Genomic DNA, 24,321 nt, shown 5'->3' on the forward strand with positions numbered 1-24,321 from the left:
AGAAACACAAGCTGGAATCAAGACTGCCGGGAGAAATATCAATAACCTCAGATATGCAGATGACACCACCCTTATGGCAGAAAGTGAAGAGGAACTAAAAAGCCTCTTGATGAAAGTGAAAGAGGAGAGTGAAAAAGTTGGCCTAAAGCTCAACATTCAGAAAACGATCATGGCATCTGGTCCCATCATTCCATGGGAAATAGATGGGGAAACAATGGAAACAGTGTCAGACTTTATTTTGGGGGGCTCCAAAATCACTGCAGATGGTGACTGCAGCCATAAAATTAAAAGACGCTTACTCCTTGGAAGAAAAGTTATGACCAACCTAAATAGCATATTCAAAAGCAGAGACATTACTTTGCCGACTAAGGTCTGTGTAATCAAGGCTATGGTTTTTCCAGTAGTCAAGTATGGATGTGAGAGTTGGACTGTGAAGAAGGCTGAGCGCTGAAGAATTGATGCTTTTGAACTGTGGTGTTGGACAAGACTCTTGAGAGTCCCTTGGACTGCAAGGAGATCCAACCAGTCCATTCTGAAGGAGATCAACCCTGGGATTTCTTTGGAAGGAATGATACTAAAGCTGAAACTCCAGTACTTTGGCCACCTCATGCGAAGAGTTGACTCATTGGAAAAGACTCTGATGCTGGGAGGGATTGGGGGCAGGAGGAACAGGGGACAACAGAGGATGAGATGGCTGGATGGCATCACTGACTTGATGGACGCGAGTCTGGGTGAACTCCGGGAGTTGGTGATGGACAGGGAGGCCTGGCATGCTGCGATTCATGGGGTTGCAAAGAGTCGGACACGACTGAGTGACTGAACTGAACTGATGTTTACAAATGCTTTTTAAATTACAAAATAGCATGTACAATGTAAATTACTGCTTGAAACATTATATGCATAGAGAGGATCTGGAAGACTGCTCCAAAGTGTTTTCTGTGGTTGTTTACCAGTGAATGTTTAACCAAGCAGGACTCTATAGGGCCTTTCCAGGACAGACCCCTTTCTCCCATAACCTCTGCTGTAGCTCCTCTCTGAAATACCAAGATAATAGTATCTGATACATACTTCCTGAATTACAGATACTAAAACCACCACCAAATGGGAGAAACTATCTGACAATCATGAGCCCCCAGATCCTATAGACACCTTAGGACTAACACTGTTAAAATGCCCTATTATCTCAATATCAACCAGAGAATTGTACAGGAGCTAATCAGTACCCTGCAACCAGCCTCCCTCACCCAGCTTTTAAAAAATCCTTTACTGCAGGCTTCCCTGGTGGTTCAGTGCTAAAGAATCTGTCTTACACTGCAAGGGCCACAGGTTCAGTCCCAGGAAGATCCCAGACGCAGGGGAGCAACTAGGCCGTCCAGCTGCAACTACTGAAGCTCTCACGCCTAGAGCCTATGCTCCACAACGAGAGTAGCACCGGTCCACTGACACTAGGGAAAGCCCCTGAGCAGCAACAAAGACCCGCCACAGCCAAAAAATAAAATAATAAATCTAAAGAAAGAATCCTGTGCTGAAATCCTTCAGGGGATTTGGGGTATTTGAGCCCCAGCTCCCTTCTCCTTGCTGGGCCCGGCGAGACACTTTTCTATGCTTCAAACTTCCACATTTTAGTTTGGGCTCACTGTGAAGAGGAAATTTGGCGGTTTGGTTTTGTTTCCGCCTGCGTGTGCTTGCCTTCATTTTCTAAAGCAAAAATAGTTGTTTTATAGGAAGTTGTGTAAAGCTGCTTAAAATATCACAGCAACAAATGAAGTTGCACATAACTTTAAAACGCTTTCTAGCTTTTTTTGCAAATAATAATTCACTTATCGAGGGCCACCAAAAATTCGGTGAAATTCGCCTTTCCTTAGCGATCCGTTTCGAAGGCAGAGAAACAACAAGACAGTCTCCACCACCCACTGCAGGAATATGACACACCCGTACCCAGAAACCCCACACCGCTAAGATACGCAAACCCACCGACTGGAGGAGTCAGTCCTCCGCACCCGGAAGTGAATTGGAGAAGGCGCGCGGCATTCTGGGAAGACTTCTGCGAGCCTTGTTGGTGTGGCTGGCTGTTACCAGGGAAACCGGAGGCGCTGGACGGTCACCAATGGCTGGGCGCCTTTAGTGGGAGAGTCTGAGACGCTCGATGATCATTTGGAAAGAGCGAAGAGGGAAGGAGGGCCCTTTGAAGAGGCAGTTGTCCTGCCGGGTTATCTAGTCGTGCCGGCAGAATGAGCGCCTGCCCTACGAATCTGGGTCACGCCCGCTTGTTCTTTGAGCCTTTCGGCCAAATGAAATGGCCCTGCGTCTCTTGACTATCATTACTTTTCTGCCCCTTCCTAGAAAATGTAAGTTGAGAATTTGTAATTAACACTGTAATGTGTTCTAATATCAACGTTAATTCTTGTTTATAAAATTGAGGACATTTTGGGGGACCACAAATTGAGAACTTAAAATTCACACACAAACTGTAGACTGCCCATTGAGATATGGTAAGGGCATAAGGATTTTAGATCAAGAGAAATGTTACTTTTCCCAAAGGGAATTGTTTAATTCCATTAGGAAAATAATATGAATATTTTTTCCCATGCGTTGTGCAGAAAATAGAAAAGTGTGGGATTAATCACTTGTATTAGCGATCAGAGTGTAATCCTGGCCACAAAGGGATATTAATTACCACCCTCCTCCTCCTCCATGCTCAACTCCCCCCTTTATGTTCCAGCTAACTTTAAACTTATGCAATACTGTGCTTTTTCAAGTCTCCTCTCTTTGCAAATGGTAAAAATTATCTTCCTTGCCTTGATTTTATTTGTTCGAATCCTCATTTAGTTATGTCCTTCCCTGGGACATTTGTCCAGCTCTCATTCAAGACAGAAAATACTCTTCTTTATGAACTTTTGAATAGTTATCATAGCAATTGTGATTCATTTAGAGACATCTGATATTCCAGCTTTAGAGACCTTCCTGTGGGCAGGGCATATTTGATATTCATCTCAATTGCTTTGATGCTCTGGCTCATTTGGTTCTCAACAGATATTTGCTGGATAAATGTGAACTGTGTCAACTGGAGTCTAAAGGAATGTGAAATGAAATGAGTGGCCACTGAAATAATAAATAAATAAATGACTTTTTTTAAAAAAGGAATAAAACTCACCAGTTATAAGAAGTAACTTAAAATTTTCATGTATTACATGTAAGTTTTTTCTCTACATAAATATTTTTAGAATAGTTGAGTATATTTGAAGAAACCATTTTATGTCCTGCTTTTTTCACGTGTGTATAATATACTTCTGTTATTAAACTCTTAACAATAAAGACAGCACTGAAACTGTAAATCTGTTAGTAGTGAGTTGAAACAGATGGAGTGGACATAGCATGTGAAGACAATTCTTCCAAGAAGTTTGGCTGCAAGGTAGAGGAGAAAGGTCAGTAGTCAAAGCAGAATGGCAAGTGAAAGAGAGACATTAGAGTTTCTCTGTAAGGAAAAGAGACTTGGTGATGTTAATAGTATAAGATTAAAGAGTAGTAAGAGGATAACTGATTGAATGATTCCCTAAAGAAGTAGAAGGGAATGAGATCCATAGATCAGGTACATAGGTAGGAGACAGAACTAGGAAGGAGGATGTCAAAGTGGGAAAGGATGATAATAATTTTAAAACTGTTGAAAATTGGCAAAAGAATAACAAAAATCTGTTCAAAAGATATATTATGTGCATGTGTGTGCTGAGTCACATCAGTCATGTCTGACTCTTTGCAACTGTATGTACCATAGCCTGACAAGTAACTTGGTCCATGGGATTCCCCAGACAAGAATACTGGAGTGGGTTGCCATGCTGTCTTCCAGGGGATCTTCCCAAACCAGGGATCGAACTCCTGCATTGGCAGGCAGGTTCTTTGCCACTGGCACCACCTGGGAAACCCAAAGATATATTCAGTTCAGTATAGTCGCTCAGTCATGTCCGACTCTTTGCAACCCCACAGACTGCAGCACGCCAGGCCTCCCTGTCCATCACCAACTCCTGGAGTTTACTCAAACTCATGTCCATCGAGTCAGTGATGCCATCCAACCATCTCATCCTCTTTCGTCCCCTTCTCCTCCCTCCTTCAATCTTCCCCAGAAGTAGGGTCTTTTCAGATGAGTCAGTTCTTCGCATCAAGTGGCCAAAACACTGGTGTTTCAGGTTCAGCATCAGTCCTTCCAATGAATATTCAGGACTGACTTCTTTTAGGATGGACTGGTTGGATCTCCTTGCAGTCCAAGGGACTCTCAAGAGTCTTCTCCTATACTACAGTTCAAAAGCATCAATTCTTCGGTGCTCAGCTTTCTTGATAGTCCAACTCTCACATCCATACATGACTACTGGAAAAACCATAGCTTTGACTAGACGGACCTTTGTTGGCAAAGTAATGTCTCTGCTTTTTAATATGCTTTCTTGGTTGGTCATAAGGGGCAAGCATCTTTTAATTTTATGGCTGCAGTCACCATCTGCAGTGATTTTGGAGCCCCCAAAAATAAAATCTTTCACTGTTTCCACTGCTTCCCCATCTATTTGCTATGAAGTGATGGAACCAGATGCAGTGATCTTAGTTTTCTGAATGTTGAGTTTTAAGCCAACATTTTTACTCTCCTCTTTCACTTTCATCAAGAGGCTCTTTAGTTCTTTGCTTTCTGCCATAAGGGTGGTGTCCTCTGCATATCTGAGGTTATTGGTATTTCTCCTGGCAATCTTGATTCCAGCTTGTGCTTCATCCGGCCTAGCATTTCTCATGATGTACTCTGCATATAAGTTAAATAAGCAGGGTGACAATATACAGCCTTGATGTACTCCTTTCCCTATTTGGAACCAGGCTGTTGTAAAGATATACTAGGTTGATGCAAAGGTAATTGTGGTTTGGACCATGAATTTTAAATCATTATAACTAAGCTCAAACACATCTTTATTAGTCAAAATAGGAACCGTTATAATCAACACATTTTGCCTATGAGAAATGTTTGTTAATTCCCATAGCATAAAAATCCATGCCCGAACTCTTTGCATTTTCTGCCTCCTGCAGCTTATGGAAGCATTTTCCCTATTAAAAAAAATTGTCAAAATGCTTGAAGAAGTGGTAGTCAGTTGGCAAGAGGTCAAATGAATATGGCAGATGAGGCAAAACTTCATAGCCCAGCTCATTCAACTTTTGAAGCATTGGTTGTGCAACATGTAGTCAGCCGTTATTTGGAGAAAAATTGGGCCCATTCTGTTGACCAATGCCAGCTGCAGGCGTTGCAGTTTTCGGTGCATCTCATCAATTTATTGAGCACACTTCTCAGATATCAGGGGTTCGCTGGGATTCAGAAAGCTATAGTGGGCCAGACCAGCAGCAGACCACCAAACAGTGACCATGACCTTTCTTTTGTGCAAGTTTGACTTTAGTAAGTGCTTTGGAGCTTCATCTTGGCCCAACCACTGAGCTGGTTGTCACCAGTTATATACAATCCACTTTTCATCACACATCACAGTACCATCGAGAAATGGTTCATTGTTGTGTAGAATAAGAGAAGACACTTTAAAATGATGGGTTTGTTTTTTTTTATTTGCAGTCAGTTTATGAGGCACCCACTTATTGAGCTTTTTCACTTTTCCAATTTGCTTCAAATGCCAAATCTACAATGAGTTCTTCAGCAATTTCTCATGTAATTATAAGAGGATCAGCTCCGATGATTGTTCTCAATTGGTCATTGTCAATTTCTGATGACCGGCCACTGCGCTCCTCATCTTCAAGGCTCTTGTCTCCTTTGCCAAACTTCTTGAACTACCCCTGCATTGTAAGTTCATTAGCAGTTGCTGGACCAAATGTGTTGATGTTGAGAGCTGTCTCCGCTGCTTTGCAACCCATTTTGAATTCAAATAAGAAAATAGCTCAAATTTGCTTTTTGTCTAACATCATTTCCCTAGTCTAAAATAAATATAAAATAAACAGCAAGTAATGTCATTAGCAAAAAAAAAAAAAACCAAAGTGAGAAATGCTCATTAAAATGATGTAGAATATAACCACATTTAAGAATTATTCCAATATTAAATGGCAAAGTTCAACAATGCAAAAATCACAATTACTTTTGTACCAACCTAAATATGTAAAAGTGGCCAATAAATAGGTATGTTCATCCATATTACTTAAAAATATAAATGGCATATTAAATGCCTATTAAATTGGCAAAGATTGAAAAGAAAATAGTATAGGTATTGGGCAGCTGTTCAATAAAACAAGATTGCAGATGAGGATAGAAACTGGTACATCTCCCCCTTTCCAGGCATTTTAGAAATATGTATCAAAATTCTCTAAATGCTTTGACTAAATAAGTATGGGCTTCCCTGGTGGCTCAGACAGTAAAGAATCTGCCTGCAATGCGGAATACCTGGATTCGATCCCTCGGTTGGGAAGATCTGGAGGAGTGCATGGCAACCCACTCTAGTATTCTTACCTGGAGAATCCCCATGGACAGAGGAGCCTGGCTGGCTACAGTCAGTCCATGGGGTGGCAAAAAGTCAGATAATGACTGAGCGACTAAGACAACAAACAAGTATACTTCTAGGATGTTTTCAAAAGGAAATAATCAAAACTGCATATGTATGTTAAGCTGGGTGGGGTTCACTTCAGTTTCTCCACCAAAAAACACAGGTTAAATATTATTACATACTTGTTAGACATGGATAACATGAATGCAGATAAGAGACGTTCACTCATATCAATTTAAGTAAGAGCATTTGCAGGTTTTGTAGGAAGGGCGTGTAGAGCTGCAGTTTGACTAGCCTGATACACAATTATGGGATGCTTTGAACCACTTAAAATGACTATGTAGAAGACTATTTAATGATAAGGAAAGATATATAAGAAAGAAAAGTGGGTTATGTAAGCAGCAGTATGTAGTTCTAACCATGTGGTGGTTTAACAGACAAGGAAACAGGCTTATAGAAATAAACTGTCCTAGGTCACCTGGCTGGTAAAGGACAAAGCCTAGATTTCAAACCAAGTCTGTCTCATGCAAACCAACTTCTTAACTACTGCACTTCAAGCATGCAGGTAGACTTTAGAGGATGGAAAAAATTATATCAGGCAGGCAGAGACTAGGGAAGGATAATCTAAGTAGGAAAGAATAACACTAAACTGAACAAAAAAGATTGGAAAGAATAGGTATGTTTCAGAACACACACACACACACACACACAGAGGAATATGAGATATATGCAGGTAAGCACTAGAGAATAAAGCAAGAAAGACTGGGGATAGATTTTTAAGATTCATAACCTTCAAAAACCTCACAGAAAAGTGGCCTCACTTAGGACATACCTTACAAAGGTCTTGGGCCTCAGAGCCTGATAAAGCAAGAGTTGTAAGCACAGAGCTTTTGAACCTGAAAATTATATGGGAGAGCCCTGAGTAGGGGGCTTGGGGGACAACGGGTCCAGATTATGGACTTTCCCCAAAATGAGGAAGGGGTCTAACGGCATGTAATAGAACCCTGTGAGACCGAGTTCTATACAGTTGTATAAAATTGGTTAGGTGATGTTAAGTTCTTTGGATAGAAGGTGGAAGAGGCTATTATATAAGATGATCTTTTAATATCTCTTCCTGTACTAACATTCTGTGATCTTATAGGCCAAAGATTACCAATTCAAATGCCTCAATTAAGGATGAAGTGCCACATGCGTGCTCAGCCACTCAGCTGAATCTTATTCTTTCCAACCCAATGGACTGTGTAGCCTGCCAGGATTTTCCTGGCAAGATACTAGAGAGAGTTCCCATTTCCTACTCCAAGGGATCTTCCTGACCCAGGGATTGAACCCATGTCTCTTGTATTGCAGGTGGATTCTTTACCATTGAGCCATGAGAAGAATGTTTCATAAATGAGGAAATGAACTGAATGTAATAAAAATAAGAAGTGGTAGAGATTAGAGTCAATCCTAAAGGAAATCCATCCTGAACACTCATTGGAAGGGCTGTTGCTGAAGCTCCAATACTTTGGCCACCTGATGCGAAGAGCCAACTTATTGAAAAAGACCCTGATGCCGGGAAAGACTGAAGGCAAAAGGAGAAGGGGGCAGCAGAGCATAAAATGGATAGATAGCATCACCAACTCAATGGACACAAACTTGAGCAGACTCCAGGAGATAGTGGAGAACAGAGGAGCCTGGAGTGCTATAGTCTATGGGGTCACAAAGAATCAGACACAACTTAGTGACTGAACAACAACAACAGAGATCAGAATAGTATTTCACATGTCTCGTCTAAAACTCCAGTCATTCTGCCATGAATGAGGAGCCAGTGTTGCCTGATTTTCCAACTTTTCAAGAGAAACAGGAATATCATACTTGCCTGGTGGCTCAGACGATAAAGAATCTGCCTGCAATGCAAGAGACCTGTGTTCAATCCCTGGGTTGGGAAGATCCCCTAGAAAAGGGAACAGCTACCCACCCCAGTATTCTGGCCTGGAGAATCCCATGGACTGTATAGTCCTTGGAGTCGCAAAGAGTCAGACATGATTGAGAGGCTTTTGCTTTCACTTTTCTTTCAAAAATATTATGCAGACCAAACAAAACACCTCTACTGGCTAAATACTAATTTTCAATTTCTTATAGATTAAAAAAAGGCCTAACAAGAATGATAAGTGTTTGAATGAAAATAATTAAGTGTGAAGAAAGAGGAATAAATCAAAGAGAATACCAAGATTTCCCCCTGGGTAATGAAGAGGAGGTGGTATACATTAATGTAAATACTAAAGTCAGCAGAAGGTTTAGAGACAGAAGATGTTTATGAGTTTTGTTGTTTTGTTTTTTTTTAACACTGAACAAATTTCTCATTTATAGGTTTCCACAGCACATGAATCAAATTCAGCTTTTGAGTTTGAGAAATCTATGAGATTATTGGGGAAAGGGTGCAGGAAGTGGACAGCAGTTTGGGGAGTGAAGATGAAAGGGGAATTCAAGATGCAAGAGTCATTCTCTCAAAGTTTCATTAAATCTATGTCACAGTATGTATTTGTTAATTCATGAGACTAAAATCCTATGAGAGTAGAAACCACAAATGTATTCTTCACTGCCCAGCACAGTGCCTAAATAGTAGGTGTCTTAATGTATGTTGAATAAACAAATAAATACAAGACAATGTGTCTCACAGTTAAAGAAATGCAGGGTTGAATTCAAAAACGTTCTTAAGCTTATAGCCCAGAAAATAAGACAAGTCTTATACAGAAGTAACTAATCCATGTTTGAAAAGTTCAGTTCAGTTCAGTCGCTCAGTCATGTCCAAGTCTTTGCCACCCCATGGACTGCAACATGCCAGGCCTCCGTGTCCAACTCCCAGAGTTTACTCAAACTCATGTCCATTGAGTCGGTGAGGCCATCCAACCATACTATCCTCTGTTGTCCCCTTCTCCTCCCGCCTTCAGTCTTTCCCAGCATCAGGGTCTTTTCTAATAAGTCAGTTCTTCACATTAGATGGCCAAAGTATTGGAGTTTCAGCATCAGTCCTTCCAATTAAAGTAGTTTGAAAGAGTAGTTTGAAAAAAATAGTTTAAAAAAAAGTTTGAAAAGTAGTGCGATTTAAAAAAAAAAAAAAAGTGGCACCAAGAGATTCAGGAGAGAAAATTAAAAGTAAACCCAGGCTTTTATAATGGATGGTTAGGATTGGATCATGAAGATTTGGGAAGGAAGTGATCCAAAGCAGCAAAATAGAAAGGCTCATCCTTTCTTTAGAAAATGGGCAAGTGTTTGAGACTGCCAAGACAGTGAACAGAGAAACCAAAAACCTAGAAAATCATCCACACGTGAAGAAAACAACGAAGTAACTAGGGAAGAAGTCTCAGAAAGATAAAAGGAGCATCAGGAGAAAAAGTTTATAGAAACTACGAATTCATGCTTCAAGAAAGAAAGGTAGTCCAAATACTGCAGACACACGAGGCCATCAAGGAAAAGGATCTAACCCCATTGGATCTGGTGATTAAGGAAAAATTGATGACTTTCAACTAAACAATTTCTTTATAGTTGACAAGGAATATATGCTTCCCTGGTGGCTCAGAGGTTAAAGCATCTGCCTGCAATGCAGGAGACCTGGGTTCGATCCCTGGGTTGGGAAGATCCCCTGGAGAAGGAAATGGCAACCCACTCCAGTATTCTTGCCTGGAAAATCCCATGGACAGAGGAACCTGGTGAGCTATACTCCACGGGGTAGCAAAGAGTTGGACACGACTGAGCGACTTCACAAGGAATATAAGGAGAGGAGCTTAAAAGACCAGTAGAATTAATCGGCTTTTGTTTATGAGGTAGGAAATGTAGTTACTTTGGAGGAGAGAAAAAAAGAAAAAAACTAGACGAGAAGGAGAGGATTATGTTGGAACAAAGGATAATTACATGAAGCAAAATGTTGGAGGATCTAAACAGTAATGAGATCAAGAAAGGGGAGCTGAGTCATTCGTCAACAATCAGCTTTATAAATTCTAACAAATATTATTCAATAACAAAGGTAATTTTGTTAATCCCTCACCATATTTTCCTACTCCATTCCCTGGTTTCTTTCTACTTTTATAGCCTCAGAGTAACTTTTGATACACTGAAAAATAATATTAGAACTGCAACTTAGTAGTATTTCTTTAATATCCTCATATAAATCAATGGGTATTATAATACCCATAATACCTCCTACATTTGTGGTTAGGCCTCATCTCTTCCTTTCAAGGAACCACCCCTCCCCAGTTGGCCTGGCTGGTTTAAGTGAAGCTGAGTACTGATTCCCCGCCCTGCCCCGGGAGTGTTTAATACAGTTCTGGCCAATAACACCCATCACCAGTACTTTTACTGACACAGTAAGGAAAAAGGCTCTTCCTCTGCTTTGCAGGTGCTGAAGCCCATATGAGCCTGGAAGAGACAGACCACCTTTGTTACCACTTGGAGGCTTGCCTAAAACTGAAACTAAAAAAGCCAACCAACCCGGGAGACAGGAAACAAATCCTGGTGATGTTATTTGAGCCCAGGGATTCAGACATGCCTAAAGACTACCTTTACCACTGAACTCACTAGTTAAATGAGCCAATAAATGCTCTTTTATGCTTCAACTTGAGTTTTACCTGGATGTTCATCATTTACTACTCAAAGCATCCTAATACAGGTATACATCATTAAAGTAACATTATTTTTGTTTCTGTACCCTATTTTAAATGTGTTACTCTATAACATACTCTATAAGATATTCCATAGTTTTCACGAAATCATCCACAAATTTAATACAATTCCAATTTTAAATCCCAATAGCAGCTTAAGAGCTTTTTCTTTTTTTAATTTTAGAAATAAGCAAAATTACTTCAAAATTCACTCAGAGGGGGAAAAACTATAAATACCAAGAAAATAAGGGGGAGATTCATAAAGAAATTGTGTAATCAGATATTAAAGTATAAAGAAAAATAATAAATATAGGATGGTAATAGAGTAAGAATAAACAGTCATGGAACAGAATTCAAAGTCTGAGTAAATATAGGAGTATTTCCCACACTTAAAATATGGTAAATCAAGAAAAGATTAGTTCAATAAAGTAAGGATAATGAGTTAGAAAAATCATTAGAATTTTACCTTACTCATCATCCCAGAACAAATTCCAAGTAGATTTATGATTAATTGTAAAAATTGAAGCCAGGTTTTCAGTATATATTTGTTAGCATATAATTGGGATAATCTCTAGTAATCGTTGCTAAAATTTTAAATGTTAACACCTTTTGATACAGCTTTTTAATTCTAGAAATTTATCCTATAGAAATAAAATATATGTATAAAGATAAATATGGATAATATTGCATTGGAATGTCAAAAATTATATACACATGTGGAATAACAAATAAGGACTGGAATACCAGGCATTCTCAAAGGAGTGATATCACAACCAAGAAGGTGAAAATTGGTTCCTGAGGAGACAAACCATTTTTATGTATAAAGCACAAATATGCATAAGGCATATAAACAGGTATACAGTATATATGTGGTATTGAAATTTCATGAGGCAGGTGATGATTAAGGGGTAAAAAGTCTTAGGTGGATCATGATGAAAAACAGACTGAGAAAAACTGATCTATGCAATTTGTTACTGTGCAGCTGTTGAAAAAAGAATGAGGTGGATGTATGTATATTGACAACAAAGGATGCCCAAGATGCATGATGCTTTGCATATATATATAATATAGTGTAACACACAAAGTATAATATATTTGATATATATTTATAATTATGCATATACTTTCTGTGTTACATATAAGGTATTGACGGTGTTTATCTTTGGGGTAAAAATTACAAGAAATAGTCAGTTCTGGACTTCCATGGTGGCACAGTGGATGGCAATCCACCTGCCAATGCAGGGACGCAGGTCCAATCCCTGGTCCAGGAAGACTCCACACGCTTCAGAGCAACTAAGCCCGTGGACTACAGCTACTGAAGACTGAGCGCTAGAGCCTGCGCTCCGCACCAGAAGATGAGAAGCCCGTGCACTGCAAGGACAAGCAGCCCCTGCCCACCACAGCCAGGGAAAGCCCATGCACAGCAGTGAAGGCCCAGTGCAGTCACGAAAATTAAAATAACTAAACTGTTAAAAAGAAACATTCAATTCTATGTTAAGTATTGCAATATTTACCTTTTTACAACAGTGTTTTAATAAAGAAAAGATGAGCTGTAAGAATAAATGAATATTTAGAGTGAATGGTTTTATAGTCTTGTGGTGAGAAAGGACTTTATAAACATAACCCCAAAGCCCCAAACTATTAAAGCTTAAACTATATAAAATTAAAAATTACTGCATGAAAAAAACTATAACAGAAACAACCCCCCACATATACCATAGTTGAAGCAGTAACAGAATAGAAAATATTTGCAACATCTATGATAACAGATGTCTGTCCGACTCCCAGCAACTGAGCGACTTCACTTTCACTTTTCACTTTCATGCATTGGAGAGGGAGATGGCAACCCCCTCCAGTGTTCTTGCCTGGAGAGTCCCAGGGACAGGGGAGCCTGGTGGGCTACAGTCTATGGGGTCACACAGAGTCGGACACGACTGAAGCGACTTAGCAACAGCAGCAGCAGCAAGAGCTCTTACATGTCAGTAAAAAGGTTCAACACTATAACCAGCAAACCTGGTAAAGAATATGAACAATCAAATAACACACACACTCTACAAATGATTAATAAGCATGTGAGAATGTTTTTATTATTGCTAGTTAGGAAATACAAAAAATCCCAACAAAGAGATAATGTTTTCATTGGATTAGCAATGTAGCAACAAAGGTTGGTGTTGGCAGAGAAGTGAGAGAGTCCTGCAGGGATATGAACAGATTTAGCCTTTCTGAGTACAATCTGACAACATGTACCAAAATGTTAAGTACGTATACTTTGAACCAGATGTGATACTTCTAGGAATGAATTCAAAGGTGATAATCAGATAAATGGGAAAATGATTTGTTATATTAGCTATTTTAAAAAATTGGAAACAATTTAAAGTTGTTTAAACAAAGTTATTAAGAGACTAAATACAATTTTGAGTGAAAAGAGCTTGTTACAAAGCACCAGGCTCATTGTGATCTTATTTATATAAATAGATAAACACATATAGAAATAATTTTTAACAAAATGTTAGTAATGGAAATCTCTGGTGGGAGTGCAAGTAAGTTTCAAGATTATGCAAAAGCAACACTAGCGTGAATTCCTGTGTACCCCTACTCAGCTTTTTTTATTTACAGGAGTTCCCTGGTGGCCTAGTGGCTAGGATTTCAGGCTTTCACTCATCAAGGAACTGAGATCCCACAGGCTGCAACAGAACGTTGTTTTGGAATAATAACAATCCCATCAGATAAACATTTATTGCTAGTTAATAGATGTAGCAAATATTAATATATAAAAGATGCTGATAATTGCCTATCAGTTCACATCTTCTAAAGTAACTTGTTTTGAACACAGATCTTTTCCCTAAAGGACCATTTACTATACCATACACCTACTATCACCATCACTGATGGAGCCAGGCAATGTAGCACTATACCCAATAGCAGTCCCCTTCTCCCTTCTTCCACTCTCATAGAAAATTTTGTCTGATACCTAAATAAAGTAAATTGTTGTTTAGTCGCTAGGTCGTGTCCGATTCTTGCAACCCCATGGACTGTAGACCACCAAGCTTCTCTGTCAATCGGATTTCCCAGGCAAGAATACTGGAGTGTGTTGCCGTTTCCTTTTCCAGGGGATCTTCCCGACCCAAGGATCAAACCCATGTCTCCTGCATTAGCAGGTGGATTCTTTACCACTGAGCCACCAGGGAAGCCCAACAACAACAACATCCAAGTGCACTACCCTTCCTCCTCAGCCTAAGAGGATTAATCTTGATTGTTGTAAATCATTCATGATAATTGCCCTTTCCCTTGCCAACTCTGCCAATGAGATGCCAAGGAAAGTCTGCTGGAGGCCTTGTGGGAAAGTTGCTCTTTAAAAGGAACAGGTGAGCGCTTCCCCGGCACAACTCCTGAAGCCCTCTTGCTGTAACTGCTGAAAGCCCAGTGCTCTAGAGCCTGTGCTCTGCAACAGGAGAAGCCATCCCAATGAGAAGCCCGAGCGCCAGAGCCGGAGAGGGGCCCCCACACCCCCAGCTAGAGAAAAGCCTGTGAGGCAACAAGGACCCAGCATGGCCAAAAACAAATAAAAGGAACACATGATAGGCACAGTTCGTGTCCTGTTTCCTGGTGGTGTCAGCCCCTGAAGCTGTGGCAGACATCTTAGAACAGCGAAAGAGTCATCAGCTTCGGAGGAAAGCCCAACATGATAAGGATGACAGGACAGAAAGATGGAAGGAACCTAGGTCCTTGAGGCACTGAGCTCAGGTCCTATCTCCATATTGTTACACAAAGTAGCAAATGTTTGAACAAGTTTGAATTGGATTTTCTTTTACTTTCAGCCAAGAGCATCACAACTGATAAAAGCACATTTCAGACTCAAGAGTAGCCAATCTCTCAGCTGACCATTTGGACACAGAAAAACACAAAGTGTCCATCACATTAATGCCAATTAATGCCCCACACTTCTGCTAAAATTTGGAAAAGTTAGTACCTTGGAAAATATCCCACTTCCTTAAAGAAAGATGTAGACCTTGTCACCTTGAGCCTAAACAGCATAATAGGTGCTTTACACCTCATATTACCTGTCTGGCTACCCCTATAATAAACTAAAGAAGAATCCCCCAAAAATCATAGCTCTAAAGTCAGAAATATATACAAATGCTTACCCAGAGAAGCGTCATCATCTCTTGTATCCCTCCCACTCTGTTCCCACCCTCCCTCTATAGGTAAGTTTCATTAGTTTCTGGTTTATTCTTCCAATGTACCTTTTTGTAGAAAATGAGCAGATACAGGTATATCTCTTATTTCCTACCCCAAATGTATCATACCATTTATTCTTGTTTGCTCTTTGCTCTGTTCACTAAACAGTAAATCCTGAAAATCAGTCCACAAAAGCTGCCTCATACTCTATTATGGGCATAGGACTCTATTATGTGCATTTGATCTGTCTCCTATGTATACATATTTGCATTAGCTCCAGCGTTTTTCAATTACAAGTACACTGAGATATCTAATCTTACACGTGTGTAGTTTTGTATTGTTAGAAATGTTTCTTCAGGATAAATTACTAGTGAATTGGGTCAAAGGGTAAATTCACATGTAGTTTTCTCAGACATTGTCAAATCCCCTTCAAGACCAGTACTATATGATTTCATTTATATGCAGAATCTAAAAAAAGACAAATGAACACATATAATAAAACCAGAAACAGAATCATAGATACAGAGAACAAACAGGTGGTTACTAGAGGAGAAGTGGGTGGAGGGAAGAAAGAAATAGATGAGGGAGATTAAGAGGTATAAACTTACAGTTGCAAAATAAATGAGTCATGAGTAGGAAATGTACAGTGTGGGGAATACAGTCAACAACTAAAGACTATCTTTGTATGGTGACATATCATAACCAGACTTATTGTGATGATCATTTTGAAATGTACAGAAAAAAATCACTATGTTTTGAAATGGAAAAATATAATGTTGTGGGTCAATTATACTCCAAAAACATACAAACAAACTTATAGAAAAAGAGATCAGATTTGTAGTTACAAATTGGATGAAAGCAATCAAAAGGTACCAATTTCCAGTCATAAGATAAATTGGAACAAGGGATATAATGTACACCAAGATAAATACAATTAGCAGTGCTCTATGTTATTTGAAAACTGTTGAGAGTAAATCCTAGGAGTTCGCCTAACAAAAATTTTTTTCTTTATTCTATTTAATTTTGTACCGATATGAGATGATAGATGTTCATTAAACATACTGTGATCATCATTTCATGATATATGTGAGTCAAATCATTATACCTTAAACATATATAGTGCTGTGTGTCAATTATTGGGTCTCCCTTGTAGCTCAGATGGTAAAAAAAAAAAAAATCTGCCTGCAATGCAGGAGACCCTGGTTTAATCCCTGGCTCAAGAAGATCCCCTGGAGAAGGGAAAACTGGAAGAAAAATTAAAAATAAAAATATAATCAGTTATGATGTTAAATTAACTAACTAATTAAAAATTTAAAAATACAATAACCATAACCATCATTCATGTCTATTTTTACATCCTAAAATTGATACTTTTCCCAAAAGAATTTTAGGTGGAAGCCCACAGAACTATAAGCAACCTTTTCTTTCATGGTTTTCATGATGTGGATTTGGAACCAAGTGGATTTTCTATTGGATTTTCCTCTTTTTTTTTTTTTTTTGGCAGCTATGCTTTGGAACAATGCGGTTGAAAACCTACAAAAAGGCAAGGTGCGTGTCCAAAACATGTAGTCAGTCTGGCTGTCACCCTGAAGCAGGCTATAGCAGAGATATGCCCTGAGGATAACCACTCAAAGTTAGACCCACACATCCCTGTCATTATATTGTCTCAAAGACTGGCTGTTGTGTTTATCTTCCCAGAAAAGCGTGTCTTAACTTCATTCACATATTTTCATCCTGTAAGAAAATAATTTCCACTTTTGGAAACTTTGGCACAGAAAACCAAGGAAATACTAAATCTATGGGTGTGAAACTAAATGTCACCAAGAGATACAGCAAGAAGACAGCACATTGCAGATGTTTCCTGAGTCTGATAAATGCACGCGGCAAATCCTGAGAAGCTCAAGGATGTTGAGTGAGCAGAGTGAATAGAAGGCATAAGCCTTTTTTTTCCCTCATAGCTTCATTTTATTTTTTTATTTTTAATTGGAGAATAATTGCTTTACAATGTTGTGTTGGCTTCTGCCATATAACAATACGAATCTGCCTGAGAAAACCGTAACTCGAAAAGACACATGTACCCCAGTGTCCATTGCAGCACTATTTATAACAGCCAGGGCATGAGAGCGACCTAAATATCCATCAACAGAGGAACAGATAAAGAAGGTGTGGTATATGTATACGATGAAATATTACTCAGCCATTAAAAGGAACAAAGTTGAATCATTTGTAGTGGTGTGGATGGCCCTAGATTCTGTCATACAGAGTGAAGTAAGTCAGAAGGAAGGCACAGGCCTTTAACCTTCACTGTGTTCTTACCATCCTCCGAATCCTAGGCAGCAAAAAGCACATCTGTCAATGAACAAAGGGCGGGCTAGGCACTAGTGGTAAAGAACCCACCTGGCGATGCAGAAGACGCAGGAGATGTGAGTTTGATTCCTGAATCAGGAAGATCCTCTGGAGAAGGAAATGGCAACCCACTCCAGTATTCTTGCCTGGGAAATCCCACGGACAGAGGAGCCTGGCCGGCAACAGTCCATAGAGTCGCAAAGAGTTGGACACAACTGAAGTGACTTAGCACACACACAATGAACAAAAATTGTGGAACCAGCCACAAGGCTTAGCTCCTTTTCGAAGGAATCGAGCAACTCATCAGTGTCTTCCTCTTCCACCTCCTCAAAGCCACTTGCCTGGCTGGCTGTCAAGGAAGGGCCTCCAAGCCAGCAACCAGGACAGGTGGAAGAAATTGCCCTGCTGTTATCCGACCACCTTGCCCTGTGTATGCCACACCTCTTCAGTCTCTGCGCGCTCTCTCTCACTGTTGACCCCCACTTCCGTTGCCTGGTATTTCCCCAAGCCTGCTGTGGTCCTCTCCTACCCAGGCTGACACAGGCTGGGTGGCACACTGGAAACAGCACAGACTCTGGACTGAAAAACGTGGGTTTGGGCTCTTAGCTCTGCATTCATGAGCCTTACAACCTTGGACATATCATAATAGTCCTTCCTGTTCTCAGTTTGTCGTCTATAAATGGGGATAATAAGATCTCCTTTGTAGAGCTGTTGTAGAATTAACAACAATGGTTTTGGTATCTGACATAAGTAGCCCAATAACTAATAGCTGGTAGTAATGGTGGTAATTGAATAAGGAGAGAAAGAACTTCAGCTTCCTACCTCAAAGGGCTACCCTGGTGGCTCAGCAGAAAAGAATCTGCCTACAGTGCAGGAGACGCAGAAGATGCGGGTTTGATCCCTGAGACAGGAAGATCCCTTGGAGGAGGGCATGGCAACCCACACCATTATTCTTGCCTGGAGAATGCTATGGACTGAGGAGCCTGGTGGGCCACCATCCATAGGGTCGTGAAGAGTCAGACAGGGCTTAGTGAGTGAGCACACAGGTGCATAAAAGCTCCACGGACTGAAGACTGGAAAGATATCGTTATACTTTCTTTTTTTTTTTATCTTTTAATCTGTGCTTCCTCAATTTAAACAGGAAATTATCTTAAAGGTCTTTTCCAATATTAAAATTGTAGTTTTAATGGCAAAAATTAAACAGATGTCTACTAAAGTCCTTTTATGTGCAGAGACGGTCACGTAAAATTTCTCTAGGTGAACCAGATTAAATTAAAATCTGCTGAAAAAAAAATCTTTAGATTTTCATTTTTTTCCTTCCTTCACAATTTCTAGGCAGTGGCATCACTATGCACACGATCCAAAGGAGCAGAAGTGGCTGCCACGCGTCTATGGAATAGGTCCTTGGGCCGCTGAGGCTCTCTTCATATATGTACATTAAATAACGTTGATGCCTCAGAATTTTTATTTCAATGCTTCATTATTCTCTAAAGCTTTGGCTGACCCTCAAATCACTAGGTATCAGTAGCTATCTGATGAAGACTGTCACCTTCAACAGTGCACCCTCCTTCCAAGGAGCTCATTGGCAAAAGAGCAGGCTGAGATGGTTGCCTTCTAGCTTCAGTATCTAGGAAATTCATTTCACTGAAATGGATTGAGTTCAATGCAACCCAGCTAAGTGCTCTCCTGAGTACTGTGATAGCTTTTGGTGAGAGATAACAAGCCTGTCACTTCTACTCTGCTTGTCTCCACTGAACATTACCATCTGCAAAAGTTTTTAACCTGGGCCATGAGATGTGTTATGGTGGGTTCATGAACCTCTTGAAATTGTGTTCAGTTCTGTGTGTATATGAATTCTTCTAGAGAGAAGACCTGCAGTTTTCATCTCATTCTCAAAAAGACCCCCAGAAAGTGAAACCACTGACATAAAAAATTAAGTACTGGGAATTCCCTGATGGTCCCATGGTTTAGACTCTGAACTTGCACTGCTGGAGGCGTGGGTTCAATTCTTGGTCAGGGAATTAATGTGCTGCATCCCATGCAGTGTGGCCAAAAAAATGCATGAAATTGGGTGAACTTCGCTGAACTTCGCTGGTGGCTGAGTGCTAAAGAATCCGCCTGCCAATGCAGGAGATGCAAGTTTACTGCCTGGGCTGGGAAGATCCCCTGGAGAAGGAAATGGCAACCCACTCCAGCATTCTTGACTGGAGAATCCCATAGACAGAAGAGCCTGGCAAGCTACAATCCACGGGGTTGCAAAGAGTCCGACATGACTTAGTGACTGAACGAGAACAACAACAAAATATGAAATTAAACAGTGGGAATTAAGTAGTGCCCAACCTGCTGTATTAGTTTTCTATTGTGCTGTGTTGCGCTTAGTCATGTCCAACTCTATGTTTTTCTATTGCTTCAGTAACAAATCACCAAAAATTTAGAAACTTAAAACTAATTTATTATCCTACATTCCATCTGACATGGTCTCTCCAGGTTAAATGAAGGTGTTGGCAAGGCTGCAATCTTTTCTGGAAGCCCTAGGGGAGAATGTGTTTGCTTGATCATTCCTGTTGTTGCCAGGATCCACTTCCTCATGGTTGTAGAACTGAGGCCCCCACTTCCTTGCTGGCTGTCATCTGGGTGCTGTTCCCAGCCTCCAGAGGCTGCCTCTTGGACGTGGCCCCCTTCCTCCATATTCAAAGCCAGGGTCTGAGTCCTTCTCAAGCTTCAACTCGCTCCTGCCTCTTCAGTCTCATCTCTCTAACTCATTTTCCTGCCTTTCTCTTCTCCTTTTAAAGGCTCATGTGATTACAATGTGATTACATTAGGTCCATCTGGATAATACAGGATAATCTTCCTATTTTAAGGTTCATAACCTTAATTCCCTCTGCAAAGTCTCTTTCGCCACATAATTTAACATGTTCACAGACACCAGGGATTAGGGGGTCATTATTTGGCCTACCACACCTTTCCACCCACATTTGTGCTTCTTTTTTTTTATTTATTTTAATTGGAGGCTAATTACTTTACAATAGTGTAGTTGTTTTTGCCATACATCGACATGAATCAGCCTCGGGCACACATTGGTGCTTCTTGCCCCATTCCAGTCACAGAGAAAGGAGGACTGGTGACCGGCCCCTATGCAAGGTGTCCTTCAGCAAAAAGTGTCTGATGCTCTCCTCAATAGCATCCACAGTCTTCTTTTAGTTACTAATTAATGAAGCACCACCTAAGCCCCCCTGCCGAAAGATTCAGTGAACTTAGGTCCCGACAGCACCCCACTCCTCTTTCTCCGAATACCAGGTTGCTGCTGCTGCTGCTAAGTTGCTTCAGTCGTGTCCGACTCTGTGCAACCCCATAGACGGCAGCCCACCAGGCTCCCCCGTCCCTGGGATTCTCCAGGCAAGAACACTGGAGTAGGTTGCCATTTCCTTCTCCAATGCATGAAAGTGAAAAGTGAAAAGTGAAAGTGAAGTCGCTCAGTCGTGTCCGACTCTTAGCGACCCCATGAACTGCAGCCTACCAGGCTCCTCCACCCATGGGATTTTCCAGGCAAGAGTACTGGAGTGAGGTGCCAGTGCCTTCTCCAGAATACCAGGTTAAGATGTCCAAATCTCTACCTTTTCTCCTCCTAAAAAAAAATAAAGTTTCACTATACTGTCCAGAAAAAATATTTAATAACATATATTCCTTTTATGGTCCAGTGGTTAAGAATCCGCCTTCTACAAGGGTGGGATGATTTGAGAGAATAGCATTGAAACATGTATGTTACCATATGTGAAACAGATGACCAGTCCAAGTTCAATGCTTGAAGCAGGGCACTCAAAGCTGGTGCTCTGGGACAACCCAGAGGGATGGGATGGGGAGGGAGGAGGGGGAATGGTTTGGGACAGGGGAACACATGTACACCCGTGGCTGATTTATGTCAATGTATGGCAAAAACCACCATAATATTGTAAAGTAATTAGCCTCCAATTAAAATAAATTAATTTTAAAAAAATTTTTAAGCTATTGCCAGGGGAAAAAAAAGAATCCACCTTCTAATACAGGGGACATGGTTTCCATCCCTGATTAGGGAAAGACGGTCCCACATGCCCTGGGGCAACTAATCCTGTGCATGGGACTATTGAAGCCCCAGAGCTCTAAAGACCATGCTCCGCAACAAGTGAAGCCTGCATGCTTTAACAAAGAACCCACGTGCCGCAACAAACCTCCAACTGCAGCCCCCCTCAAAAAAGTCCCTCTAAATTGTTAAAGACTAATAAGCAGTCACTCTTCTCTAATACCATAGAGCAAAAAAAAATAAAATTGCAGAATTATTTAAATCACATAGAAAATTTATTACTAAATATGAATTGCATTTAAGCTGTGTCGAAGGCCCATTAAATGCTGCTCAACCTTGTCCTCTTCGTTTTGTTCTTATCATCAGCAATCAATCCCAATCACTTGGTTGTACCTTGGGGACTACCATTAATGCCCTCTCCCTTCTAGGCATTCTCACCTTTTGATCCAGACCATCAGCCCCAGCTCAGCTCACCATCTCCAAGAGATCACTATGCGTATGCCAACTGTTAAGCTTACAGACCTCCACGGAAGGAGTTTGCATTACAGAGAGATACCGGGGCCTAGACCACTTTCAACTATCTCCTTTATATCTGGCCCAGGTATTGTCTACCAGCATCCTTGGTTTTTAGAAATACTCAGTGTAAAAAAAAAAGGTATTGGGAATAATCATCTTCACAGAATAGATGTGAAGATGTGTTTTCTCTTTATTTAAAACAAGATTTAGCAGCCAATCTAAAAATTTATGAAGAAATAAAATCATTCAGATATTGAAGACTGACTTGCTCAAAAACTCTGTCCTCTCCCTCTCTCACAAGTGTGTGTGTGCACACACACCCCTTAAATAATTAAAAATGTTTTGTTGCTGATAGATTGTTTCAAAACTGAAATGTTTCCAGGTGTTCCTTTCATTAAACCGTCTCCTGACACAATGGACAAGACCCAACCCCAGCTCCTCTACTGGGTGTGCAGGGTCCAGGTGGAGAGGCCAAGGAATCAGAAGGTATTTCTTTCATTTTTTTTTTTTTAACTTTGTGTGTGGAGGGGGGGGTTCCTTCAGGTTTCCACATGTAACATCATGCTGTCTTTGAAGGGAGATAGCTTCACTTCTTTATTTTTTCATTCAATTTTCTTTCTTTATTCATGTATCTATTTGGGGTTGCACTGGGTGTTCATCACTGCACTCAGGCTTTCTCTAGTTGTGGAGAGCAGGGGCTACTCTCTAGTCGCCATGCATGGGCTTCCTACTGTGGTGCCTTCTCTCGTAGCTGAGCACGGGCTCTAGAGCTTGGGCTCCAGAGTTGTGAAGCACGGACTTAGTTGCTCCACAGCATGTGGAATCCTCCTGACTCAGGGCTTGAACCTGTGTCCCCTGCACTGGCAGGTGCACTCTTAACCACTGGACTACCAGTTAAGTCCCAGGAGGAATTTCTATATGAGCAATTCTACTAAACTGCCTAAAAAGAACCATAAGAAAGTATTCTGAGTCCCCAAAGCACCAATCGTTTATTGTGATTTATTTCTTTATCCTAAATAAGTATCTAAATAGGCAATTTTCTACATACATCTGCCTGCTTTTTAAAAATATATATTTTTATTTGCTGCACCAAGTCTTAATTGTAGCACGTAGGATCTAGCTCCCCATCCAGGGACTGAACCCAGGCCCCCTGCATTGGCAGCACAGAGTCTTCGCCACTGGATCACCTGCATCCTTTTTGTTAAGGAGCCCCCCAAATTGTAATCTGCCTGCAATGCAGGAGACCCTGGTTCATTTCCTAGGTTTGGAAGATCCCCTGGAGAAAGGAACAGCTACCCACTCCAGTATGCTGGGCTGAGGAATTCCATGGACTGTATTCCATGGGGTGGCAAAGAGTCAGACACGACTGAACGACTTTCACTTCACTTTCCAAATCGTAGAAACTTCAGCCCCACAGAAATTGGTTCTGCTTCTGCTCACCTTATCACAGGCCCTCCCTGCATCCACCAACCTTCCTTCATTCCTCACCCCCTCCCCAGCCCTCCTTTAGCTGTGGGAACTGCAAGGGTGAGAGATTAATTTAAATATGATTTCTAGCATTTATTAGCTATGTGGCTCTGAGTGAGATGTTTAAATTAAGTGGACTTCATATCCTTCACCTGTTTTTGAGGATCAAAAATTTTTGAGGATCAGAAATAATGGGTGAAAAGAGCCCACCGAGTTGCTGGGCAGTGGGCCCTGAATTTACATCACCTAAAACTTTCAACTGTGTGGTGAATGGAGACAAGGAATACAGACTGCACTCAAGCCAGGTAAGTTTCACAAATAGCTCCAGTCATTACACTTACCTGTCAGGACTTATACATCATCAAGCTCTTAGCAGAGTATTGGTTCACGTTGGACCCTCATATTAACCATCTGAAATCTGTTAGTCACCCAGTCATGTCCAGCCCTTTGCAACTCCATTGACTGTAGCCCGCCAGGCTCTTCTGCCCATGTAATTCTCCAGGAAAGAATACTGGAATGGGTTACCACTTCATTCTCCAGGGGATCTTCCCAACCCAGGGACTGAACTTGAGTCTCCTGCATTTCAGGCAGATTCTTTACTGTCTGAGCTACCAGGGAA

The 24,321-nt window shown here is 40.8% G+C and overlaps 1 protein-coding gene and 1 long non-coding RNA gene across 6 annotated transcripts in view; one reads left to right on the forward strand and one right to left on the reverse strand.

Moving 5' to 3' along the window:
• The window catches only part of ATP23 (ATP23 metallopeptidase and ATP synthase assembly factor homolog), a 75,535-nt gene that overhangs the window by 23,586 nt on the left and 27,628 nt on the right, over positions 1 to 24,321 (reverse strand). The window contains exon 1 of one of the 5 annotated variants that reach the window (XM_069584793.1): positions 1,975 to 2,246. The exons of 2 other annotated variants lie outside the window; for them this stretch is intronic. The gene's annotated coding sequence lies outside the window, so the exon portion shown is untranslated. Of the gene's footprint in view, positions 1 to 1,974; positions 2,247 to 24,321 lie in introns of those variants that run through there. 2 more of the 5 variants (XM_069584792.1, XM_069584798.1) reach the window with 2 other exon arrangements.
• On the forward strand, positions 2,019 to 9,142 carry LOC138437463 (uncharacterized). Its single transcript, XR_011255973.1, has 2 exons — positions 2,019 to 2,348; positions 7,848 to 9,142. It is a non-coding gene; the product is annotated as an uncharacterized lncRNA (long non-coding RNA).

This window comes from Ovis canadensis, chromosome 3 (assembly GCF_042477335.2).
Source record: "Ovis canadensis isolate MfBH-ARS-UI-01 breed Bighorn chromosome 3, ARS-UI_OviCan_v2, whole genome shotgun sequence".
NCBI classification, from domain to species: domain Eukaryota; kingdom Metazoa; phylum Chordata; class Mammalia; order Artiodactyla; family Bovidae; genus Ovis; species Ovis canadensis.